Source organism: Lissotriton helveticus, chromosome 6, assembly GCF_964261635.1.
Source record: "Lissotriton helveticus chromosome 6, aLisHel1.1, whole genome shotgun sequence".
In the NCBI taxonomy this organism is placed as follows: Eukaryota; Metazoa; Chordata; class Amphibia; order Caudata; family Salamandridae; genus Lissotriton; species Lissotriton helveticus.
In genome coordinates this window covers 227,031,361-227,059,033 of record NC_136067.1, presented here as the reverse complement: position 1 = coordinate 227,059,033, position 27,673 = coordinate 227,031,361, and the positions used below count along the sequence as shown (strand labels likewise).

Below are 27,673 nucleotides of genomic sequence, written 5' to 3'. Positions count from 1 at the left end.
TCCGAAACAATTGGAATGTCAGGATTCCTAATGTATGAAACTCAAGAGTTTCATTAACAATTCCTTGTGGGGCGCAAAAAGACCTACTTCGTGTATTTTTATGAGGTAGGTCTCAATTTGCGACACTTTAGGATTCGCAGCCCTTACAGGTCAGCAGACTACCAGGTCCGACTGCAATTTTAATAAAGCAATTTATTTTTAAATGCAGCCTGTTTTCCTTAAAGGAAAACAGGATAAATTTAAAAAGAAAAAATTAAACTTGGCAGTTCTGTGGGACCACTGCCTACTCTCAACAACTATTGTTTTAACATTCTCAATGGGGAAGGAGTCTCCAAGGGACTCCATCCCCTTTATTATTAGGTTACCCCAGTTTGTAACTGGAGGTAAAGTATTACTGTTCGGTGACAGGAATTTTGTCACAAAAGTTGATGCATACCATTTTGATTCAGTATTTGAAATGGACTTCCCTTTCCGATACTGAATCAGTATTTGGTAGCAATACATATACATCAGAAAGAGCATTTTTCCAGTTGCAAATGGCCGGATTCTGCAAATCGATCCATTGGCAACGGGAACAAGCATTTGCAATGCAATAGGTCTCGCATTAGTAAAGTTAGAGGAATTAGTATTGTAAATGACATTTTTTGTTTTTGTTTTGAAAATAGCGAAATTAATAACTGTCATTTACAATGCCAATAGTGTTAACTTTTGCAAACGTGACACCTACAGCATTTGTAATGAAATATGTGCTGTATTTACATGACTTGGATGTATTAATATTAAAAATAACAAGGGGTTGTATTTTTTTCAATAATTAATACTTAAATAAAAGTTATTGTAATTTATAATGGCAATAGCTTAAACTTTTGAAAATAACTTTTTGGAAGATTATGTTTAGTGTATTTTATTGTGATGAAAATACAAGAACAGAAGTGAAATATTAACATTTTTTTGTGACATATGTAATAAAGTTTGAAACATTGAGAGAACATATTTGAATCAGTTGTTGTTGAATGGTTGCACAGATTGATGCTGTGGTGGCTCTGAATGATGTTGTGGCGGCGACGAGTGATTCTGTAGCGTTCAGTGATGCTGTGGTAGCGCATAGTGATGTTGTGGTGCCCCTGAGTGATGCTGTGGTGATGTGATGGATAGTGAGGGCGATAGATAGAGGGAGGGCAAAAGAAATAGACAGGGCAAGAGGGCGAGGGATGGAGTGTGGGCGAGGGATGGAGTGTGGGCGAGGGATGGAGTGTGGGCGAGGGATGGAGTGTGGGCGAGGGATGGAGTGTAGGGCGGGGGAGGGATGGAGTATGGGGCGGGGGAGAGATGGAGTATGGGGCGGGGGAAGGATGGAGTGTGGGGCGGGAGGGACAGAGGATAGAGCCCCAGCTTTAATGCTTTCAAATGTACTTTCCACATTATAGATTTTTCAAACCAAATACCCAGGTATTTGCACTCCTTAACTATCTCCAATTGTACGGAGCAACAGAAGAAAACAAGTTACTTACCTGTAACTTTGGTTCCCCAGTATTGGTAACTTTCATAGATTAAATCAAAACACACAAGGTAGGGGAGGGCCTGAGGGGAATCGTGTTTATAGACTGCTTTGGTACCTTGTCCCCCAACTTAGTACTAGACAACACGAGAGATACCAGGAGTCTGCTTACAGGAACCTAAATAGTGTTCACTCTGTAAAACAAAACCAACAGGTTAATGTATAGGTCATAGCAATCCTAATAAATGTATGACTGCAGGAGAAGAGGAAAACTAGAAAGATAGCCTCAAAGGTGCTAGAAAAATCCCCATCAGCCCGCTCAATAGCGGAGCATCGTCATCTGGGTAGTATGGTTGACAATTGTGGTATCCAGTGTGCCCTTCCTTAGGAACAACCTAAGGCTAGCAAAACTTGGACCATCATGTTGACCCTCAACCAATAGAGATGCAGACTGGAAGGGTTAAGTTGCAGTGCTCAAAGAATTGTGAAAAAGGAAAGGAAAAAACTTTAAATCCAAGTGTTCTAAAAATACCTACCTTGATGTCATTGGCAAAACTTTATTGGGTCTGACCATCAAGGTGGTATGGTTAAAAGCAGAGTGAAAAATAGCATGCAAGGAATTGCTATTCACCATGAATCTTATTTGGTCGACATGTTTCAGCCTAGATAGGCTTTCTTCAGGACCTATGATGCACTACTGCAACAACAACTTACTGTGTCAAGGAAACTAATAAGTGATTCCAACTCCTCAATATTAGAGAGTCGGAGTGTCTTCTCCTGCATGTAAAGAAATAAAAAGATACAAATGGCAACCATTATTGCTATTTTTCAAGAAGCTATCAAGTGTACAGTACACCGATTACTCCCTTGTTGATCTACTCACCCAAATTGTAGGGAGGAATAGCCTCACCTCACCTGGCACTAGCTCACAGTGAAGGAGGCCACGCACTAAAAAGAAAAGAAGAAAAGAAAGGATAGGGTACATACGTTTCATTTAGAGATCCACAAAAGGGACAATTAGTCCTAAAGTTTAGCCTGTAATGGCAACTACAGTGTGGCAACTGCGGGCGGTAGAGGATAGCCATAACACACCTTAACATAAGGGCATTCTATTCTAGTCATAAGTGAAAGGCACGTATTTCAGGGCGACTAACAAACATTTTATCTGCCCGATTGAAAAAAAAGGTGACCAATGTGGTTTGTGCCTCCCATCAGGACACCCACTTAATGATTAAGGCCAGCACCTGCACCCAGACTAGAGTTTCCTTAAAAAAGAAACTGCAAAGATGTAAAAATAGAATATGCAATTCCAAGAGAGACTCCCTGGTGTCCAGATTCTTAGCGAAGAAAGGGCAGAGTCCTGGACTGGCTAACTGCTATGCCTCCTCTCCATCATAGGGAAATCAGGAAAACACGGGGAAAAAAACGAGAGACCCATGTCCTCACCTCTCCGTCGTTGCCTCGCTCCGAATAGTGAGCCGAGGGGGAGGTGAAGACAGCGTGTGTCAAGCAGCAAGAAATACACTGACTGCGGACGTGAAGGAGAACCGTTTGTTTCCCTCGCGTCCCATCAGAGAGTACAATACAGAAGAGAAAAGCCCAGCTGGCTTCCGCAACCATCCATACAAAGAGATAAGCCCTGATTGGATAACGTGATAAACGGAGCTCCGCTATTGGTTAGCGTGTGACCAATAGGATTGACGCCAATGTTTTACTCGCGTGTTATATCCCCATGCTTAACGCCGGGTCACATCAATATGCGGATTTCGGCAAACCAAGATTAAACGGTTGCACATTACCCTCTTGTCTAGTGCCACTGATGTTGTGTAGAGGGAAAACCCCCCGTAGCCATTGTAAACATAGCTGGGAGCGAGGCAACGACGGAGAGGTGAGGACATGGGTCTCTCGTTTTTTTCCCCGTGTTTTCCTGATTTCCCTATGATGGAGAGGAGGCATAGCAGTTAGCCAGTCCAGGACTCTGCCCTTTCTTCGCTAAGAATCTGGACACCAGGGAGTCTCTCTTGGAATTGCATATTCTATTTTTACATCTTTGCAGTTTCTTTTTTAAGGAAACTCTAGTCTGGGTGCAGGTGCTGGCCTTAATCATTAAGTGGGTGTCCTGATGGGAGGCACAAACCACATTGGTCACCTTTTTTTTCAATCGGGCAGATAAAATGTTTGTTAGTCGCCCTGAAATACGTGCCTTTCACTTATGACTAGAATAGAATGCCCTTATGTTAAGGTGTGTTATGGCTATCCTCTACCGCCCGCAGTTGCCACACTGTAGTTGCCATTACAGGCTAAACTTTAGGACTAATTGTCCCTTTTGTGGATCTCTAAATGAAACGTATGTATCCTATCCTTTCTTTTCTTCTTTTCTTTTTAGTGCGTGGCCTCCTTCACTGTGAGCTAGTGCCAGGTGAGGTGAGGCTATTCCTCCCTACAATTTGGGTGAGTAGATCAACAAGGGAGTAATCAGTGTACTGTACACTTGATAGCTTCTTGAAAAATAGCAATAATGGTTGCCATTTGTATCTTTTTATTTCTTTACATGCAGGAGAAGACACTCCGACTCTCTAATATTGAGGAGTTGGAATCACTTATTAGTTTCCTTGACACAGTAAGTTGTTGTTGCAGTAGTGCATCATAGGTCCTGAAGAAAGCCTATCTAGGCTGAAACATGTCGACCAAATAAGATTCATGGTGAATAGCAATTCCTTGCATGCTATTTTTCACTCTGCTTTTAACCATACCACCTTGATGGTCAGACCCAATAAAGTTTTTCCAATGACATCAAGGTAGGTATTTTTAGAACACTTGGATTTAAAGTTTTTTCCTTTCCTTTTTCACAATTCTTTGAGCACTGCAACTTAACCCTTCCAGTCTGCATCTGTATTGGTTGAGGGTCAACATGAAGGTCCAAGTTGTGCTAGCCTTAGGTTGTTCCTAAGGAAGGGCACACTGGATACCACAATTGTCAACCATACTACCCAGATGACGATGCTCCGCTATTGAGCGGGCTGATGGGGATTTTTCTAGCACCTTTGAGGCTATCTTTCTAGTTTTCCTCTTCTCCTGCAGTCATACATCTATTAGGATTGCTATGACCTATACATTAACCTGTTGGTTTTGTTTTACAGAGTCAACTTTCATAGATTCCCATGCTTTTGTATCATTCCCCGTCGTCGGAATGGGAGTCTCGGTAATAAAAAAGACCACAGTAGTAGGTACAAAAGAGAAAGGAAAGGACTAGGCATCATTCCCTTTTGTAACATATCAGCCTCTTTTTGTAAAAGAGACCCGATTGGCTGATGCCTAAAATTTGAAGAGCCTCACCCCTGGAACCTTCCTGAAGGAACCTCAGAGCCTCAGATTTTCGTAGCCGTTGTGTGCTAGACACCCTACTTGCTGTAGGCTGAGCTTTCCCCGGGGAGGTGGGTGGGCGCATGGGAATCTATGAAAGTTACCAATACTGGGGAACCAAAGTTACAGGTAAGTAACTTGTTTTCTTGCCCCAGTATTGGAACTTTCATAGATTCCCATGCTTTTGTATCAGAATAGCAAGCAGTAAACCATCATAAACACATTTTGTAAATAAGTACCTTATAACATTAAAAAATGAAATCACAAAATGTGTTACCAATGGAAGGTGGGATAGAAAGGAAAGCTCACCAATCACTTGAAGAGGTTCCTCAGGACAGCCTGGCCCACCGCCGCATCATCCTGCTGCAACGACTCTAAGCAGTAATGCTTAGTGAAAGTGTGCACGCTGCTCCAGGTAGCAGCCCTGCAAATGTCCTTTATATGTACCCCCGCAAAGAGGGCTGTTGAGGATGCCACTGATCTCGTTGAGTGAGCACGGATCCTGCCCCCAGAGGTTTTCCTGCTATGTTGTGGCAATGCAGAATAGCACTCGAAATCCATCTTGAGATCCCCTGTTTGGACAGAGGGAGACCTTTGCTTGGACCACCAAAGGCAATGAACAATTGCGAAGTCTTTCTAAATTCCTTGGTACGGTCTAAGTAGAATTTTAGACATCGTTGTAAATCCAGAGTGTGCAATGTCTTCTCCGCTGGAGTGACTGGGTTTGGAAAAAATGTCTTAGAATTACTGGTTCATTTAAGTGAAAGTCTGTAGGAACTTTAGGAATGAATCTTGGGTTCGTCCGCAAGATGACCGTGTTCCTTTTGAACTGTAAAAACGGCTCTTGGATAGTAAGGGCCTGCAACTCCCCCACTCGCCTAGCCGATGTCAGGGCTAAGAGTAGAGCCAATTTCCATGACAAGTATTTCAAGTCTGAGCGGTGAATCGGCTCAAATGGTTCCTTCATCAGTTGAGCCAGGACCAAGTTTAAATGCCAAGTTGGAGGAGGAGGTCTCACTGGTGGATAGACCCTGAACAAGCCTTTGAGGAATTGCTTGACAATTCTTGAAGACCATAATGAAGGACCAGAGTCAGATCTCCTGAATCTTGAAATTGCCGCCAAATGGACCTTGATCGTAGAATGGGTCAGATTAGACTTTGCTAGCGAGAGTAGATAAGGCAGGAGTTGATGAGGTTTTGAAGTAAAAGGATCAAACTTTTCCTTTTTACACCAAATACAAAACCTTTTCCATTTTAATCTGTATGTCTTGTTTGTTGAAGGTGCTCTTGCCTGAGACAGGATGTCCTTGATCTCCTTGGAAAGAGGGACATTCATGAATTCTCGCTGGTCAGGAGCCATGCAGTCAGGTGTAATGATTTTGGGTCTGGATGCCAAACCTGTCCTCCGGACATTGTCAGAAGATCCGGAACCTCCTCCAGCAGGAATGGAGGAACTAGCGACAGCAGATGTAGTTCTGTGTACCAAAATTGTCTTGGCCATGCTGGGGCTATTAGGAGTATTTTGCATGGTTCCGTCTTCATCTTCCTGATGAGGCGTGGTATCAGGGGAATTGGTGGAAACGCATAAAGAAACCTCCCCGTCCAGGCTATCGACAGGGCATTGCCGAATGAGCCTTGATGGTGGAACCTGCTGGCGTATGTAGGAGAGTGGGGTCTGCAATCCCATGGCCACCCCAGATTTTTGCTTTTTGCTTCACTGGTTTACGACTTTCCCTGGCTGTGGGCCTGCTAATCAGACCCACAGCCTAGCTGTTCTCTCTCTAAATTGACAAGCATGTACCTTAGGTGCATTTACCAATTGGTACTGGGCCACCTTATCAGTCCCTGTACAGTATACCTTAGGTATCCAGGGCATAGGTGTACCCAGGGCCTACCAGGGGCTGCAGCATGTATTATGCCACCCCTGGCTGGCCACCCAAATCTGACAACTGGCTGCACGAGAGCTGGGGCAAGGTGATGTAAACACCCTTTGCTTTAGATATAGTATTCCTATATCTAACCCTAAAATGGACACATATATTCCTATCAGTCACTCCTATGGCAGGCCTTGTCAATCCTGAAGGCAGAGTGCTTGGAATTATGTGAAATGGTGCTCTGGCATGAGCTGATCCTGTTTGCAGCTTGCGGAACCAAGTCCTTATAGCTGTTCCATGATAACGCTATACCATATACTCTTAAGTGCATTATAATCCTCGCGGTTAAATGCTAACTTTGGCATAGCATTATCAAAACATGTTGAGTAAGGTGTCATACGAATTGGAATACTAACCAATTCTGGCGACGGGGTTAGCATTCCACCCTGCAAGAGGGACACGACATGTATGTAACTGTAAACCCCGGTTAAAGTTAACTCGAGCCTCAGCATCACAAAATGGATGCTGCCACCACAGACAAGTCTGACCTCCTGCTGCTGGGAGTGCTTCCAGCAAGGGAGGCTCAGGCAAAGGGTTTCCTGCCTTGGGAGGTGCTAGCACCACCCCAGACAGGATTTTGTGTATTAGGTAGGCCAAGGCTGAAAGGAATGAGACATGCCTGGGGCACACAAGGTGCCCTGTGCATACACCAGTTCCAACCAGTTGCTGGGGCACTCCAGCCCCAGCTCTGGCGGGAAACTGGACAAAGGAAAGGGGGTGTAGCCACCCCCCTTCCTGGTCGCACCCAGAGGAGGGACCTAGTCGTAGTGCAGCCCCCTTTAGCTGAACAAAGGTAGGAGCTGGTCCCATTCCAGATTAGATTACTCTTGACAACTTCCACGAAGAACTCTTGACCTTCGACCTCCTGGACACCAGAAGACTGAAGAACCTCCCCTATGGTCAGGGAGTGACCATCCTGCTTCGCAGGCGCCATCAAGCTCCTGTGCGGTTTGCTGCAAAGTCCTTCCATCTCGGAATCCGACGACCCAGCTCGACAAGACCCGGACTTCCAGACCTCTCTGACCTCTACCCACATCCAAAGCACAGCTGGGACCCGTGGGTGCGACAAGCAACGTGGAGACGGCCATCTTGAAGAAACCTGCACAGCGCTTCCAGCACGACCCCTGAGGGTTCCTCGAGTGAGTGCATTGGGGACTGAGAAGCCCCACACCGACGCAGCTCCTGCACCAAAGACCAGCCCCCCAGCATCCCCATGATCTGCGTGGGGACCTTTTGCCTGGTTGCTGCCCTTCCTGTTGTCTGGTCACTTGCCGGCTGGCTTGTGACCTCTGAGACGACGACCCGAAGATTTCGACACTGCTAGTCTGGTCCCCCAGACTGGCCCTTGCTTCCTTGAGAAAGAGAAGCACCCCGGACCCTCCTGGTTCACACAAGACGCCAGCTTTGTTCCACCGCGTGGCTTGCATTAGCCAAGGCCTGTTGTCCAGATCGACGATCCAACACCGCCAACAGCAGCAGACTACGTGGACAGCTATTGCCTCCAGCCTGGTCGTGAAGAACAGCTCCTGGTCCGCGCACCTACAGAGAGAAGCGACCCTTCTTCCACCTGAACGCGGAGACAGCATCTGGTTCCGTCCTGGTTCCAGCACCGTCACTGGCTAGTGACCAAGACTCTGTCCCCTTCCTTTTCAGGACTTCCATCTTCCAGTTCCATCCTTGGAACCACCGGACTCCTCCATCTGGCTGCCTGCCAGCAACTTCTTGTTTCAGGCATCACCGGGATCAACGCAGCAAACCCGACACTACTTCAACCCTATGCACCCACAGCCTGTGGGTTAGGTAACTAAAGCTTCTAGGTGCTGAAGTCTGTGTTCACTATCCTAGTGTCCAGGTCCACTGTTTTCCCTCCATCCAGCCGGGTTCGTCCGGAATCCGTAACTTTGTAAACTGTAGCATCCATAGACGTTGGTACGCATCCCGCGTGAGAGTTTCCACTCTGCACGTGAGTCCCGTGGGCCTCCTGCTCCTTACTTACCTAGTTTGAAGCGTAGTCCCACCGATCCTCCAGCCTCTGGATCTCCTTACAGTACTTTCCTTCCTCGCATTCCATTGTTTTGAGTATATGGTTTGTCGTGCCCCTAAGGCACTCGTGTAAATATTGTGCGAACTTGTATTCCTTTTGTAGTATTGTCATGTGCGTAGCCCTCTGACCTCAAAGAGTTCAGAGGTGTTGTTATTAATAAATATATCGTTTATTGTCCTTTCATCTGGTATTCAAGGGGTTATATTGTGGTAAAACAGCTGGCTTCACATGCCAAAAGAGTTTAGCCTAAAGACTGCTTTTGTCCACGCTACTAGGATAGCTGGTCTATCAGGTTGACTTACAACCAATCACCATAAGGGGTTGTTTGGACTGATACAAAGGTGATCACTAGAATTAGTGAGCATCATATATCAGGCCAACTTCTCACAGTGTATGACCGGCATTTCTTGTTGGTTGGCGTTGCAAATAGGTCCACCTCCGGTGTGCCCCATGTCTGAAATAGTAGATCCAGAACCTGCTGTTTTAGTTCCCACTCGTGACTGACTGAGGATAACTTGCTCAGTCTGCCGGCGCCTTCGTTCAGCACTCCTGGTAAGTGCTCCGCCTTTAGTGAAATTCTCTGAAGAATTGACCATTCCCATATCTGTTGAGCTTCTCGCGACAAGAGAAGTGATCTCGTTCCTCCTTCTTTGTTCACATAATGCATAGCTGTGGTGTTGTCCGTCCGGATGAGCACTTGTGAACCCTGGAGTCGCGGAAGAAAGGCTTGAAGAGCTAGCCTGATCGCTCTCCGCTCCAACAGATTGATATGCAGTTTTTGCTCGCGAGACCACCAATGGCCGCTGACCTGCCGATCCTGCATCACTGCTCCCCATCCCTCCAATGACGCATCCCTCGTTAGTATTTGAGGCGATGGTACGCTTGCGAAGGATAGACCTTGGCACAAATTGTCTTGATGCGACCACCAAATCACTGCCTCTTTCATCTCCCGAGTGACAACCACCTTGTCCTCGAAAGATTTGTGCGCTTGTTTCCATTGGAGGTCCAGTTGTTCCTGCAGGGGACGCATCCGCAGTCTGCAGTGTGGAATTAAGGGAATACATGATGACATCACCCCTAGCAGCGACTTGTAGCTGCGTACAGAAAGACACCTTTTTCCCCGAAGGTTTCGTGCCAACCTTTGCAGGTTCTCTATCCTCTCTTGAGTAGGAAACGCCCTCGAGAGCCTTGAATCTAACACTGCTCCTAGGAACCGTGCTCTTCTTGAGGGCATCAGCCTGGATTTTTCTCTGTTCAAAGTGAGCCCCAGATTCTGGAACAGATTGGTGCAAGCCTGCACAGCGTCCTGCGCTAACCGTCTGAACGAACAAGTTACTTACCTTCGGTAACGATATATCTGTAAGAAACAGTAGTTAGTATTAGATTCCTTACCTTAGAATATCCCCAGGCGCCAGTCTGGATCCGGAAACTTTTGCGTAGCAGTACCCCTGCGCGTCGGTAGGCGTCGTCTGCAGGCGTCCCCTGCGGCTCCGCGTCCGTCGTTGGCGTCGTGCGCCGTGATGACGTCGCTGGAGTATATAGACGCCGCCTCCGCGCGCTGATGTCAGTTCTTTGCACATAGCTTTTCCGCGCCAGCACACGCAGAGCCACGTGAGAACCAACACTGGTGCCATTTGAAACTAGGGCCCCGAAAGGGATGTCCTTAACCCTAGGTATCAGTTCGCAGAACGGGGAGGATGGGTGGGGCGGTAAGGAATCTAATACTAACTACTGTTTCTTACAGATATATCGTTACCGAAGGTAAGTAACTTGTTCATCTGAAAGAAACAGGTTAGTATTAGATTCCTTACCTTAGAATAGATACCCCAGCAATACCAACCCCGGTGGTGGGTCTGCGAACCAATACAAACCTACACCAGAAAGTCCTGGAGGACCGAACGGCCAAAGAAGCCATCCCTCCGGACTTGACTGTCCAGGCAGTAGTGCCTCGCAAAGGTGTACAGCGAGGCCCACGTAGCCGCCTGGCAAATGTCCTGCAAATGGACTCCCCGGCCCAGGGCAGTAGTAGCCGCCGTGGCCCGAGTGGAATGGGCCCTCAGCCCAACAGGAGGCTCCTTCCGAGCCAAAGAGTAGCACGCTTTGATGCACAGAATGACCCACCGAGAGATGGTCCGTTTATGTACCGCCCTTCCCTTCTTCGCACCCACGTAGCCAACAAACAGTTGGTCATCCACCCGGAACTGGCGTGTGCGATCCATATAAAATGAAAGCGCACGTTTTGGGTCCAGACGATGGAGCCGCTCTTCATCCTTTGAAGGATGCGGAGGCGGGAAGAAGGAAGGTAAGGTGATGGACTGCCCGATGTGAAAAATAGAGACTACTTTGGGCAGGAAAGAAGGTCTAGTTCTCAAAACCACCTTGTCTGGATGAATAGACATGAAAGGAGGTTTGACAGAAAGAGCCTGGAGCTCACTCACCCTCCTGGCAGAGGTGATGGCAACCAGGAAGGCCGTCTTTAAAGTCAGGAGACGGAGAGGACAGGAATGAAGTGGCTCAAAGGGAGCGCACATCAAGAAAGTCAGAACCAGGTTCAAGTCCCACTGAGGCATCACGAACGGAACAGGTGGATACATGTGCGTGATGCCCTTCAAGAATCTTGTTACAATAGGGGACTTGAACAAAGAAGGTTGATCAGGCAGCCTCAGAAAGGCCGAAAGGGCAGAAAGGTAGCCCTTGATAGTGCCCAGAGCAGAGCCCTGCTGGGCAAGAGAGAGCAGAAAGAGGAGAACCTCGGAAAGAGGGGCAGAGAGAGGGTCCACAGCCTTTGCTGTGCACCATGCCACAAATCTGTTCCACCGGCAGGCGTATACCGACTTTGTGGAGGGACGCCTGGCTGCCAGAATCACATCACAAACTTCAGGAGGCAAGTCAAATGGCCTCAACTGTCGCCGCTCAATCTCCACGCATGGAGGTGGAGGCTGGACAGGTTCGGGTGGAGGACCTTCCCCTGCTGCTGCGACAGAAGGTCCTCCTGAAGGGGCAGGCGGATCGAGGGACCGACTGACATGCTGAGTAGCTCGGGATACCAGTACCTTCGAGCCCAGTCCGGAGCCACAAGGATAACTTGGGCCCGGTCGCGCCTGATCTTCTTCAGCACTCTGGGCAGAAGTGGTATAGGCGGAAAGGCGTACAATAGACCGCAACTCCACTCGCGCCGAAAGGCGTCGCCGAGCGAGTGCCGTCTTGGAAACTCCAACGCGCAGAACTGATGACATTGCGCGTTCTCTTCTGTGGCGAATAGATCTAACCAAGGCTCTCCCCATTGCAGAAAGAGGCCTTTCGCCACGTCCGAGTTCAGACGCCATTCGTGATCCACCGAGCACCGACGGCTGAGTTCGTCCGCCCTGGCGTTCAGAGAACCTGCCAGGTGTTGAACCGTCAGAGTCACACCCTGACGTTCCAGCCATTGCCAGAGACGCAGAGCCTCCTGGCAAAGGGTCCACGACCCCACTCCGCCCTGCTTGTTGCAGTACCACATGGCGGTGGTGTTGTCCGTGAACACCTGCACTACACTCCCGTTGACAAAGGGGAGGAATGCCTTCAGTGCTAGGCGAATCGCCCGCAGCTCCAACATGTTGATATGGAGCCGGGACTCCGCCGGAGACCAGATGCCTCTGATCTCCGCCTCTCCCAAGTGGCCTCCCCAGCCCCGGAGGGACGCGTCCGTCACAACTACGTGCTCCGGTTGGGGAAGGGAGAGGGATCTGCCTCTGACCCAATCGCGGTCCGTAAGCCACCACTGCAACTGTCTCGCAGTGCCCTCCGAGATCAGGACATGGTCGGATAGGTTGCCTTGATGCTGGGCCCACTGAAACTTCAGGTCCCACTGCAGAGCCCGCATCCGCCACCGGGCGTGATGCACCAGAAGGATGCAGGAAGCCATCAGCCCCAGCAGCCGCAGCGTCAACCTGACCGAAACCCGGGATAATGGCTGAAAGATGGGAATCAGAGCCTGTATATCCCGGACCCGCCGTTCCGGAGGATAAACCCGAAACTGCGCCGAGTTGAGAACCGCTCCGATGAAAAGGAGCTTTTGAGAGGGACACAGGTGTGATTTCGGCACATTGATGGAAAACCCCAGCTCGTGCAGGAGGTCTGCCGTCATCTGAAGGTGGTGGACGACCGTCTGGGGCGAGCCCGCCTTCAACAACCCGTCGTCGAGGTAGGGGAAGACTGAAACCCCTAACCGGCGCAGATGAGCTGCGACCACCGCCATCACTTTCGACAACACCCGTGGGGCGCTTGTAAGGCCGAATGGAAGCACGATAAACTGAAAATGCTCGTGGCCTACCGTGAACCGCAGGTAACGTCGGTGTGCCGGCAGGACGGGGATGTGAAAATACGCATCCTGCAAGTCCAACGCCACCATCCAGTCTTGTGGGTCTAGAGCAGCCAAGACCTGAGCCAAAGTCAACATCTTGAACTTCTCCTTCCGGAGGAAGCCGTTGACGTTCCGTAGATCCAAGATAGGATGCAGGCCCCCTTGTCCTTCTTGGGTACCAGAAAGTAGTGGGAGTAGCAACCACACCCTACTTCTGGCCCAGGAACACGCTCGATGGCCCCCTTGGCCAAGAGGGCCGTAACTTCCTCCTGCAGAAGTGTCAAGTGGTCCCCCGACACACGGTGGTTCTGCGGTGGCATGGCTGGAGGAGTGCTCTCGAAGGGGAGGGAGTAGCCCCTTCGGACGAGCTGCAGCACCCACCTGTCCGATGTGATGGTGCGCCAGCGGGAGTGGTGATGGCGAACCCTGCCACCCACTGGCGTCACATGGGCCTGAAAGCTCGGACTAGGAGGATTTGGAGGCTGATGCTGCGGGGGGAGGTGTGGCCTGACCTCGCCGTTGACCCCGACCGCCTCCACGGCGGAATCCACGGCCGCCACCGCGTTGAGAAGTATTCTGCGATGCGTGGCTGGCAGCACGTGTGGGACCGCCCCTTCCGTGGCCACGAAAGGAGCGAAACGAACCCGTTTGCTGGCGCTGGGTCGAGAGACCCAAGGACTTGGCTGTGACCCTGGAGTCCTTGAAGCGCTCCAGCGCGTGGTCCGCTTTGTCGCCAAACAAGCGACTGCCATCGAACGGCATGTCCATCAAAGTATTTTGGACATCCGCCGAAAAGTTGGCGGATCTCAGCCAGGCGTGGCGACGAATCGCCACCGTCGTGGACATCGCTCTGCCCAGCGAGTCGGTCGTATCAAGACCACACCTGATGGAATATCGTGCTGCGTCTCGGCCTTCAATCATAGCCTTGCCGAGCTTCGCCCGTACCTCCTGCGGGCATTCTGGCAGACACTCCGCGACCGTATCCCACAGAGAGTGGGTGTAGCGGCCCAAGAGGCACGAGGTGTTGCAAGACCGCAGTCCCAAACTCAGGGACGAGAAGACCTTCTTCCCATACTGGTCGTGCCTCTTTGATTCCCGGTCGGGCGGGGCCGACGGAAATGCGGTCTGGGAAGTAGAGGCCTGGATCACCAGACTCTCAGGGGTGGGATGGGTGGACAGGAACTTGGGGTCGGGTGGACAGGAACTTGGGGTCGTCCGGACACGGACGGTGGCGTCTGGCCACGTTCCTATCAATTCAATTTCAAAAAGCTTTATTCGATTTGTACATCAAATCATACAAGCAGAAAGATACATGGTTTAAAATATTTAAATTTATCATACTAACATTTATAAGAAAAGGGAGTAGGGAGATGTGCAGAGGCTGGGATGCAATAATTAAAAATACTCTTGCCAATTTAAAGCAACATACTATTACAGAAATACAAGGCATTCATAAATGAACAGACAGGGAAACAGTAAGGTTTACTCAATAGGCCTTTCCTGGCAACTGTACATAACTATTTAAATAATCATAATATACTGTGGATATCAACCGATAAAATAATACCTTAGTTACAAAAATTTATAGAAACTTGAATACATATATATATACAGACAGGAATTAAAAAGATAATAGCAGCATAATACAATTCCTGGCAGCTGTATAACATAGGTACAGACAGGTAAGTATATAAAAATGTTATAGTACAATACTTTTCCTGGCAGCTGTACACTTCAGAATAAAAGTAGCCAGAAAAAAACAAATTTCCTCATTCTCTAATGAAGATAAAAGTGTCAGTGCAGTTTCTGTAGTACGAATATTATATTTAATAAAAATCGGTTTAAGGTATTTTAATCTAAAAAAATGAAAGAATTTGCAAAAAAGTAAAAAGTGGCAACTACTCTGGCGGGAAATACTGTCACACGGGCAGGGTATCTCTGGACTGGTTCTTATATTAGGGAATGCAACCAGATGATGAACAATACCCAGTCTGACACGCGTTAAGACATACTGATGAGAGGGACGGGTCACAAACATAAGATAGCGTTGGAACCCCGAAGTTAAGTTCAGTTTTTTATAAAGTTTCACGGTAATTAAATTGCTAGAAACTTTATCTCGCTCTGCCTTTCGGAAGTTTAGAAACGTTGTCTTAATTTCCTTTTTTGAGATAGAGACAACTCCTTCAGGCTCACGGAACACATCGATATTAAAAAGGAGGAGATACCAATAGTGGATGTATCTCAACCACTGAATGCGTAAAGAGTGGTCCAAGCCTATACAATCAAGAATAATATCCTGAGTAAATCGAGTCTCTGGCTTAGCCCAAATAGAACGCCACAATAAGAGTGGCCGGACTGCTGCTAAGTCAGATATAAACTCGACCCCAACCTCTTCATGGATCAGTTGTATGGAGGCAGAAGGGGGAACACACAACAACCTCCTTAAAAACTTATTTTGCTCCTTCTGCAGGGAAATACCCTCACTGTGGCCCCATACACCTGCCCCATACAATGCAGAAGAGACACAACAAACATTGTATATGTTCATCATATCTAAAATGCTTCGTGAGCCAAGTTTGGAGGCAAAGCGAAAAATACTGCTAGTAGACCGCAGCATTTTTAATCTAATAGAATCAAATTCCGAGGTCCAAGACCCACTATTGTTGTATGTAATTCCTAGATAACAAAAGGACTTAACATGAGTCAACTTCTCCTTATCCAGGAAGAAAGTATGTTTGGACTGCTTAGCTGCCCGTCCGCATGACATAACATATGTCTTGGTTTTATTCACGCGGAGCCGCCTAACTTGAATAAACTGCATAAAATTATCGATTAGGCGCTGAAGGCCAATCTGTGTTCGGGATAAAAGAACAGCGTCATCCGCATAAAGTAACAGCGGAACTGGTTTACCACCAATCTGGGGGGCGTCTGCTGGGATGTCAACCAAGGAACGGTCGACATCATTAATAAAAAGGGAAAATAAAAGCGGGGCCAGAACACATCCCTGGCGTATGCCCCGGGATACTTTGAAAAACGGGGTGCATTCGCCAAGGGTGCCATAGCGGACTTTACAGGAGAGTTTTTCATAAAGTCTAGCTAAGAAATAAACAATTTCCCTCGGAGCCCCAGCATCGAGCAGAACCTCCCAGAGAATAGCGTGGTTAACCAAATCAAAAGCGCTGCTCAAATCTGCAAAACATAAAAAGAGGTTGCCGTTTTTAGCCACAGTAAATTTGTTAATTAAAAGATCCAGATTGACACATTGATCCAATGTGCCCATGCCTTTCCGAAAGCCATACTGGACTCTAGTTAAAATATTGAAATCAGTTGCCCAGTCTTCCAGCCTCTTGAGCAAGATCCTACTCATTACCTTTACAGATGAATCTAATAATGAAATTGGCCGATAATTAGAAGCCTCTGATTTATTACCTTTCTTATGTAAAGGGATAATAACCGATTGACCCCAAGTAGGTGGGAAATTGGTTTCGGCCGCATAATTAAAAATCCTTGCCAGGATGGGAGCCCACAAAGCTGGTTCGTCTTTATATAAATCCAGCGGGACCCCATCAGGGCCAGGGGCCTTGCCTCCTTTGCTAATAGAAATTGCTTCATGGCTTTCTTCTAATGTGATTCCCAGCGGGAGGGGAAGCCAAGGGGTGGACTCGGGTGACAATGACTCAAGGGGTAACCCTTCCGGATTAAAAATTTTTGAAAAGTGACTAACCCAATCACTGCACGCCACATGAGATGTGAGTTCTGGAGCATCTTCTTTATTGAGAAAAGGGCTGTTAATTGTTTCCCAATAAAGTTTGCAGTTTTTGGTCTCGGCAGCTTCCTTCAGCTTATCCCACGCCTCAGTCTGTAATACCTTTTTCCTATTGTTAATTGCAATTTTATATCTAGCCCTATAATATTGTACATCCATCTTATCACGTGGTTTGGTCCCCAAAGCTTTTTTCAGTTCTCGGAGGGCGACTACACAGGTCTTATCAAACCACCCCTGCTTCGGACCACTATTGGATGACGGGGCCTTTGTAAAAATGCCATCAATAATACTGTTCATGGAAATAAAGTGAGCTAATAAACGGCCTGGGTCACAGTCATTATCTAGACAAAAACCAACTTGATACTTGCAACTAGTCAGAACCTCCTTCTGTTTAACCTTAGAATTAAATCCAGTCCATTTAATCCTTAGACCCTTCGGTCTTATAGGTACTAGGTCAGTTGTACATTTTTCACCTGAGACTGTCGAAGTACCATGCCCTAAGAGGGTAACACGAATGCTGTTATGGTCACTGAGACTTTCTTCATTTATATACAGATCAATAAAGTCTCCGCTGCTAGACAAAAGAATATGATCTATAAATGAACCTGCATCTCTGCCTGTAAATGTAGGGCATGTTATTGCCTGGTTGTTTATATTACAGTTTAACAGGGTCATATCTAGTGTAGCTAGCGCTAGTATAGAACCATAACTGCAATGTTGGAAATGAGGAGAATCCTCCCTCACTCCCAAACCCCCCCATTGGCTACTCATAGCTGCTCCAAAGCCGCAAATGTTCCCATTAGACAAATGGCAAGGCTGCAGGTTAAAATCGCCTGCCCAGACAACCTCGGCCTTTCTTTTGGATTTACCCAAGGCCTTGACAATTTCCCTTTCCAGGGGTGGTAAAATATCTCCTCTGGTAGCATCAAAAATATTGTTGTAGAAATTTACTACAACTAAATCAATGCTTTTCCTGCACTCCACCCTTAAAACTTGACTATGGGTCCCAACTGTCGTGCTGCTTTTGACCGTACAATCACACAGCTTGGTGGATAAAAGCATCAAGAGGCCCCCCTTAGCCCTGCCCGAGCTAGATTTGGTAGCTTTAAGGCAGTAAGATGCATACCCTTCGACATAAATGGGGTCCGGACACCATGTTTCCTGCAACAGGATCAGGTCCAGTCCCTCCCCCATAAATCTAGTCCAGAAGGGTGTACCTAATTTGCTGGCAAGGCCAGCAATGTTCCAGGAGACAAGGGAAAGTCCTACTGATTTACCAGAATCGCCAACAATAGTCGACTCTGGCTGGATTACACGTAATGGGGTAGGACCGCCTTCCCGGAGGTTGTTATCCAGGCTTAATCTAGGAGTAACAGTAGGAGTGCATGCCTCAAGGCTGTCCCTGTTTCCTATATACGAGAGGGGTATTAGCGATGACACCATTAGCACTTCAAAAGGCGCAGGTGAAGGGGTAACTGGAGGAACACTCTCCATATCTAAATTGGGCATAGGGATGTTTAAGTCCAAAACATCAGTAAAACTGAGTCAATCTACCGCGTCTAACGCAGCATATCTATTAGGATGGGCAAAATGTGAATACAGGGGCTCTTGGGAAAGGGGCGGGTCCTGCCATATTTGTTGCCGCTGAGGTTTAACTGGTTGTAAGGGCTGGAAAGGTTGCTGCCACTGATGGGCAGGCTGAAATAAAGATGGTAAAAAATGAGGAGGTTGTTGCCATTGAGAATTAACATGGTGCGGGGGAAAAGATAAAACATGCGACGGCTGCTGCTGAAAATTAGCATGATGTGGGAAAAAAGAAGAAGAGGGCTGTAATGGCTGCTGCCAGGGTTTAGGAGCATGTTGCGGGGGATACACAGATCCTCCATTGCTTTGAAAAATGGGACAAGGAGGATTCGGTCTTGTTGACATCGGAAAGAAAAAAGACAAAGGGAGTGGATTAATTTGAGTCGCAGGACCACTAGTAGGTGCATTACATATATAACTAGCTGCCCCTATATCCCTAAAGTTAACTGTAATTACATCCCCTACTATTGTTTTCTTGCTTCTGCCCACCCAATCCCCTCTACGCACAGTAAGAATTTCCCCGTTCATATTGCTAGGTAGAGGTTTATGTAGGTGGAGCCATTGAGCACATTTATTTCTTAGCTCAACGAAAGTTTCTTTTGCTCCCTCCTTCAGCGGGGGAACTGCTGTCAACACGACCACAAAAGGTGAAACTTCGGGTGGCAAATTAATAGACTTAAAACGTGCCGGCTTTAACTTGGGGCCATCAGTCTTATTTGTGGGAAGACATGCTGAAGGGGTATTCGATTTTCCTACAACGTCTATTACCTGAATGTTGGTGGGTCAGAATAGGGCCCCCCACCTTTGGAGTGGGTAAAGCTGTAGATTGGACAGAATTATTCCCTGTTTGAGGCAAACGAGATAAAACTGGATTTCCTGGGGCTATAGTTACTTGAACATTATTCGATACCTCTTTAGAGGGCTGGACACAGGATGAGCATTTAGGGACTGCTTTTGTGATCCCTTGTGGCTGATCAGGCCCTTGCCCATTCGTTTTATGTGGCCATTTCGAATGAATTAGAGACGTAAGCCTATCAAGTTTGGAAATTAATGGCTTGATTTGTGCTGCTATTGTGGCTTCAAGGTCTAATTTTAAATCTGTTACCATGTTTTGCACCCAGCAAGGAATACCTGATGCCAGTTGCGGGGTAGGTGAAATCAGATTATGGTTCCTAACACCAACTTTTGATTTATGTTTACTCTTGGAAGTGACTTTTGGGGGGTTAATAACCCTTCCCCCAGAATCTATAGGTGCAGGAGCTATTACCACATCATTAAGCCCGCTCGGACTCAGCGCCGCTTTGCCAGGTGACTGGCAGGCTTCTAGATCTGGTGTGACCTCCAGATCGACAAAAGACGGGTCTGAGTCCGATAGGGCAACCGATAAATCAACAGCATTCGGTACAGTCGTAGCACTAATAGTAGGCATAGATAAAGGTAAAGAACAATTATTCGATAACTGCAAAGCGGGTGACTTAGCATTTGCAAGAGAACCCAGGGATGAGCGCTTAGCATTCGCAAGATCCATGGAGACTCTTTTTTCCAATAATACAATGCTTTGGTCAATAGTCTCATTCACCCGTGAAATAAAAAGATCTATGGGCCCAGTCACCTGAGCTACCACCGTAGCTTTTTTGGTACAACTTCTAGTTCTATTACGTATGGCCGACATCTGTAGCACAGGGACAATGAAAATATAGCTGGGAGGCGGCCACTGGTATTACAGTAAACAAATACAGGACTCAGTTCCGCCTACTTTAGGCAGTTATAGAATTAAGGGCAAAAGGGCAGGGGTTCAGGGCCAGGGCTGTCCTCTGCCGTCCTTGAACGGCCTTAAACGGCCCGCTCTTTGCCCGGTCTTCGCCCCGGCCTTAGTCCCGCGCGCGTCCCGCGTGCGCGTTACTGCCTCTGTTTATCAAGGGAAGGCTGTTAAAGGGGGCGGGAAGAGGACCAGCTGCGGCCGATGAGCGCCGCTCAGCAGGCTGGTCCTCGCAGTCCCGCCTCTTGCCTGGAACGGTGATTCAGCGGGTGGTCAGACCGCGTTTGTACTCCTTTGGGCGTTGCCTGCACTCGGACTGCAAAACTCCACCAAAGTCCAGCGCCTACGAGCGGCACCCGCGAAGCGGGGGCCGCGAGGCGTGATGTGGCGAGAAGGTCGGCAGACAGGTAGGCAAACTCAGCTCCCAGCAATGTCAGCAAGTACGAAGGAACCCAGGGAAATAATGCTCCACTCTGCTTTTATCCAGTGAAGGGGGCGGGAAGAGGACCAGCTGCGGCCGATGAGCGCCGCTCAGCAGGCTGGTCCTCGCAGTCCCGCCTCTTGCCTGGAACGGTGATTCAGCGGGTGGTCAGACCGCGTTTGTACTCCTTTGGGCGTTGCCTGCACTCGGACTGCAAAACTCCACCAAAGTCCAGCGCCTACGAGCGGCACCCGCGAAGCGGGGGCCGCGAGGCGTGATGTGGCGAGAAGGTCGGCAGACAGGTAGGCAAACTCAGCTCCCAGCAATGTCAGCAAGTACGAAGGAACCCAGGGAAATAATGCTCCACTCTGCTTTTATCCAGTGAAGGGGGCGGGAAGAGGACCAGCTGCGGCCGATGAGCGCCGCTCAGCAGGCTGGTCCTCGCAGTCCCGCCTCTTGCCTGGAACGGTGATTCAGCGGGTGGTCAGACCGCGTTTGTACTCCTTTGGGCGTTGCCTGCACTCGGACTGCAAAACTCCACCAAAGTCCAGCGCCTACGAGCGGCACCCGCGAAGCGGGGGCCGCGAGGCGTGATGTGGCGAGAAGGTCGGCAGACAGGTAGGCAAACTCAGCTCCCAGCAATGTCAGCAAGTACGAAGGAACCCCTATCAACAGGCGAACCTGAAGCGGGCCTGGACCACGTGCCCAAAAGAACGTCTGTCAAGGCTTCATTGAACGGCAGCAGTGGCTCCTGTGGGCATGACTGCGGTTTGAAGACCTCAGTGAGGATGTTAGGCCTCACGACCGCGACGGGGAGCTCAAGGTGTAAAGCCTTGGCAGCCCTCATCAACACCACTGAATAAGCAGCCCCAGCCTCCGAAGCCACAGTAGGAGGCGAGACAAAGCCAGGGTTAGGAGAGTCGTCCAGACCACTGGCGTCACCCAAGTCACCTGTCCAGTCGTACTGACACTCGCGTGACAGAGGGTCCTCAGACCCCTCCCAACCCTCTCCATAATCTGCATCCTCACCATATTCAGAGTCAACGATGTAGACCGGCTCCTCGGGGTCAATGGGCCCCATCGGCGCGGGACTCGGCGTCGGACGACGCCGGTCCGACTCCACGTCCGGAGTAGGAGAGGGAATGGGGATGGCGCCGCCCGGAGCCGGCGCCGGAGCCCCGACGCCGGCCGGAGCCGGCGTCTGAGTCCCGGCGCCGCGCGGAGGCGGCACCATGGGTTGCCCCGATGGAATCGGCGCTGGAGAGGCCAGCGGACCAGCCTGCGTCGACCCTGAAGGGCCCAGCGGCGCCGGGGCCGGAGCCGCCGGCGGCGTCGGGGCCGGAGCACCCGAACCGCTCGGGCCCCCGGACGGGACCACCGGGCCCGCAGGCGCCGTAGGCCCCGTCGGAGGAGACAGCGCCCTCATGGCCATGAGGAACTCCTCTATCTCCTCGCGCGACGCGCCTTGCCCAGGGACCGTCGGGTATGGAGCAGGCAGCGCCGGCGACCCACGCGGAGCAGCAGGGGTGGGGCCACCCGAACCCCCGGCCGCATCGCGCGAGCGTCGGGGGTACGATGACGACGCCCCGACTTCTTGTGTCTCTTACCTGTGGAACCAGAGGAATGGTGACGACTTCCGGAGCGCTCGTGGTGGCTCCGCGACCGTTCCCTCGACCGCCCCCTCGACCTCCGGCCGGACCGGGACCGCTCTCGACGCGGGTCCGACACCCGGAGCTCGAGTAGCTTGCGGGACCGCTCCCGTCTAGCCTTACTCGTCAAGGCCCGGCAGTCGACGCAGGAATCCACGTCGTGGTCCGCGCCCAGGCACCGGAGGCAGAGTCGGTGGTGGTCCGTGACCGACATCGTGCGGTCACACCCGTCACAATTCTTAAAACCGGGCATCCTACCGGCACCTTAAGAGTTAGATAGTAATCAAAAACTTTGGTCAAAAGACCGGAGTACTGCTCTTCGGATCTGCGCTAACTGGCGCGGAAAAAAGAAGAACTGACGTCAGCGCGCGGAGGCGGCGTCTGTAGGAGAGTAGGGTCTGCAATCCTATGATCACCCAGATTTTTGCTTTTTGCTGCACTGGTTTACGACTTTCCCTGGCTGTGGGCCTGCTAATCAGACCCACAGCCTAGCTGTTCTCTCTATACAAATTGTACTCAGGTACTGAATTGGCACTGGGCCCTCTCCAAGTCCCTGTACCCAGGGCTGAGATGTACCCCGAAGTCTCCCAGGGGCTGAAGCATGTATTATGCCACCCCTGGGCTGACTAACTAAACTGACACAACTGGCTGCACGACAGCTGGGGCAAGGTGGTGTACTCACCCTTTGCTTTAGATATAGTATACCTATATCTAACCCTAAAATGGACACACAGATCTCCTATCAGTCACTCCTATGGCAGGCCTTAACAATCCTGAAGGCAGAGTGCTTGGGATCGTGTGAGATGGTGCTCTGGCATGAGCTGAGCCTGTCTGCGGCTTTCGGGATCCATCCCTTAGCCGTTTCCATGATATCGCATACCATATACTCTTAAGTGCATTATAATCCTCGCGGTTATATGCCAACTCTGGTATCGCTTTATCAAAACATGTCGAGTAAGGTGTCATACGAATTGGAATACTAACCCCTCGCCAATTCTGGCGACGGGGTTAGCATTCCACCCTTCTAGAGGGACACGACATGTATGTAACCCCTAACCCCGGTTAAAGTCAGACATAGCCTCAGCTCCACAAAATGGATGCTGCCACCGAGACACAAGTCTGCCCTCCTGCTGCTGGGAGTCCTCCCAGAGCAGGAGGCAAGGACAAAGGGTTTCCTGCCAGGGGCGGTGCCAGCACCGTCCCAGACAGGGTTTTGTGTATTCCAGGTAGGCAGGGCTACAGAGGAAGGTGACTGCAAGTGGCACCCCGGTGCTCACTGTGCATAGGCCGGCTGAAACCAGTTCCAGGGGCACTCCAGCCCCTGGCCTGGGGAAAGCCCGCCAAGGAAGTGGGTGTAACCACCCCCCTCCTGGTCCCACCCCTAGGGCAGGACTTAGTCGCGTGCCAGCCCCCTTTTCCCAGATAAAGGTAGGGACTGGCCCCCTTCCAAATCAGATCATCTTTGGAATCAAGATACCACTTTCCACGAAAGGACTTCACGATTTCTTCCTCAAGATTCTCCCTTGTTGCTAAGGAGTAGTCACCCTGCGGTCTGCTGCACGTCCTTCCTCCGGAATCCGACTGCCCAGCTCGACGAGACCCGGCTTCCCTGGCACCTCTGACCTCTACCCACCTCTACAGCACAGCTGAGAACCGTGGGTGCGACGAGACCTCGAGGGACCGGCCATCGCCAAGACTGCACGACTTCTGCACAGCAAGCCCACCGAGTAATTTCCTGGTGAGTGCTTTGGGGTCCGAGAAGCCCCCACCCTGAGCAGCTCCAGCACCGAAGAGCAGCCCCCCAGCATCTCCACGATCGGCGTGGGGCCCTTCTGCTTTTTGCTGCTCACCGCGTTGTTTGGCTACTAGCCCGCTGGCTTGTGGCCTTCCGAACGACGCCCGACGACAATACTGCTGCTAGTCTGGTTGCTCCAGACTGGCCCTTGCTTCCCTCCATCGGAGAAGTACCCTGGACCCTCCTGGTCCGGCTAAGACGCCATTTTAGGTCCACCGCGTGGGCCTTGCATTTGCCAAGACTTGTTGCCCAATCCTGGGTCCAGCGACGTCGACAGCAAGAACCTTCGTGGGACAGCTCGCACCTCCATCCTGGTCGCCGACAACGCCTCCTGGTCCGAGAGACTGCAGAGCCCAGCAGCGCCCACTCACCTGACTGCGGTGACTTCGCCCGGTGCCATCCTGGTGCCCACTTAATCACTGGCTAGTGATTCAAGAACTTGGTCCCCTCTGCTTTCAGGTTTTCTTCTCCCTTGATCCAGGCTTGGATCCATCAAACTTTTCTTCACTGGTCGCCTGCCAGCAACTTCCTTCTTCCAGGCTCCTGGTCCGGCACGAGGATTCCCGACGTCTTTTCAGACCTATGCAGCTGCAGCCCCTGGGCTAGGTAACTTCGGCATTTCGGTGCCCCAGCATAGCCTCACTATCTAAGGGTCAGGATCCACTGTCGTTTTCTCCCTACCAGGTCGGGTTCGCCCGTGAACACTAACTTTGTGAATTCTAGCTTCCATAGACTTTGTCCCGCATCCCGCGTGAGTGCACACTCTGCACCCGAGTTCCCTAGGCCTCCTGCTAGTAATCTAAAGGTTCAGTAGTCCAGTCCTAGCGATCCCAAAGCCTCTGAGAATCATTACTTACCTGCTAGTAATTCGCATTCCACTTTTAGAGTATATGGTTTTTCGTGCCCCTCGGGCATTTGTGTATAACGTGCTAACTTAAGTATTTTCATAAGAGTTTTGTTGTGTGCTTAGCACCCTGTCCTCATAAAGAGTACAGGGTTGTTGTGATTCTAATAAATACATTGTTTATTTTCATAACACTTGTGTGGTGTCCTTTCACTGGGTGTTCAAGGGGTAATGTGATGGTAAAACAGCTGGCTTAACACGCCCTCTAGAGTCTTAGCCTTAGACTGCTCGTATCCACGCTACTAGGATAGCTGGTCTATAAGGTTGACTTACAACCAATCATCAATAAGGGTTGTTTGGACTGATATATAGTGATCACTAGAATAGTGACCACTGCACATCAGGCCAACTTCTCACAGCGTCTATATACTCCAGCAACGTCATCACGGCGCACGACGCAAACGACGGACGCGGAGCCGCAGGGGACGCCTGCAGACGACGCCTACCGACGCGCAGGGGTACTGCTACGCAAAAGTTTCCGGATCCAGACTGACGCCTGGGGATATTCTAAGGTAAGGAATCTAATACTAACCTGTTTCTTTCAGATGGGGCCTTCAGTAACCAATCGTCCAGATAAGGGAAGACCTGGAAGTGGTTCTTTCGCAGAAATGCTGCCACCGGTGCCAGCACCTTCGTGAAAATCCTTGGGGCAGAGCGAAGACCGAACGGCAGAACCCTGAACTGAAAATGGCTCTTGGCTACTGTGAAGCGTTGGAACCTTCTGTGTGCTGGGTGAATCGGGACATGGAAGTACGCGTCCTCCAGATCGAGCGTGGCCATGAAATCCCCCGGGCTGATCATCTTCAATATGTCCTGTAGGGATACCATCCGGAAGGATAGGGAGACGAGATAGGTATTTAGCTCCTTGAGGTCTAAGATGGGGCGCCATTTTTCCAGCGTCTTTCTCACCAGGAAGAACCTGGAATAGAAACCTTGGCCCTGTTGTTTGGAGGGGACCGGCTCTATCGCCCCTTTGCGGAGCATTTGTTGTACTTCGAGCCTTAGGAGACGCAGATGTTTCGATGGAATGGCTGCCGGGGGCCTGGGTGGAGGGACTTCCATAAATTCCAAAGTATGTCCTCGCCTTATGATGTTGATCATCCAATGGTCCGATGTTATTTTGGACCAATTCTGAAGGAAGTTTGACACCCTGCCTCCAACTGATGATTTCTTGGAGGAGGGAACAGTAGGCAGAGCCAGGAGGCCGCTATTGGCGCTTGGACGTGTCTCGTCCACGGGCAGCCTGCTTGCCCTTGTTGTAAGGCCTCGAGTAACCCGAAAATTGGCCCTGCCTTTGCTGGTATGACTGGCGGTTTTGCTGGTATCCTGAGCTGTTTGAAGAATAGCGTTGCTGCTGTTGTTGGTATGAACCTCTATAACCACCTCCTCTGCCTCTCGAACCTCTGAAGGGAGATTTGCGATACTGGAGGGTACCTAGCGACCTGGCTGTTTCTGTGTCCTTTTTGATCTCTTGAAGAGTATCATCTATTAATTTCCCGAATAGGGCCTCGCCATCGAAGGGCAGATCAAGGACCTTGTTCTGAATTTCCGGTCTAAACCAAGTCGCCTTCAGCCACCCCTGGCGTCTTAACACTGCCGCTCCTGCCAACGCCCGAAAGGACGTCGTGGCAATGTCCATGGCACAGTCTATAATTTCCATAGAGACCGCCTCACCCTCTTGTAAAGTCTTCTTTGCTTCCACCACTGACCCCGGTGGAAGCTGTTCCAGATATGGAGCTACATCACACCATAATTGGCGATCATATCGTCCTAATATCGCCAAAGCATTGGCGGCACGTATTAGCAGGCTAGCCATCGATGAAAACCGCTTGCCCGTGTTATCCAGTCGTCTTCCATCCTTGTCAGGAGGGGCCGTTAAGGGAGCAGAGGGGTTCCGCGACTTCCTCTGTGCTGCCTGTGAGATAACAGTCAGGTTTTGGATGGCCCGTTAGCGCTGCAGGTCCATCATCTGGTGCTTTATACTTTTTATCCAGACGCAGTAGCACAGGGACCACCGTCGCTGGGTTTTTCATAGCTTTCAAACCTTCCTCCCACAAATGATCCACAAGTGGAATCTACCTTGTTGTCTTGCGGTGGGTTTCTTTGAAATCATATAAGAAACAGTCCGTGGTTTGAGCAGGCATTACCAGTTTAAATCTCCCAGCTGCACGTTCCATCAGCTGGTGAAAACTGCCGATGTCAGCAGGAGGTGAATCTACCAAGTCTTGATGAGGCGAAGCTTGGTCTGGGATGATGTAGTCATCATATTCATCCCCATCATGATCCGACTCTTGGTTATCATTGGATGATTCATCATCATCACCATCCCCATCCGGGTCATCGGCTGGCTCTGACGGAGCCTGAGGCACCGGCCGCTGAGGTTAAGGTGGCGTCTGTATCAGAAGTACTGGAGTGACTACAGATGAGGGGTTCCTCACTGGTGTCGAAGGAGCAGACCTACGTGGTGTTGGTCTTTCTGCTTTTGACTTATAGTCCTGCAACATCTTGTGGAGGTCATGCAGGAATGTTGTAGGAACCGAAGTCATGTCTTGTGGCACAAAGCCCTTAGAGTGGGAAATTTGATGATATTCTCCTTCCCCTTGGTCATATGCCC

The 27,673-nt window shown here is 49.9% G+C and overlaps 1 protein-coding gene across 14 annotated transcripts in view; it reads right to left on the bottom strand.

Moving 5' to 3' along the window:
• TDRD6 (tudor domain containing 6) overlaps positions 1-27,673 on the bottom strand; it is a 2,679,339-nt gene that overhangs the window by 1,942,549 nt on the left and 709,117 nt on the right. The gene's annotated exons all lie outside the window — the stretch shown is intronic.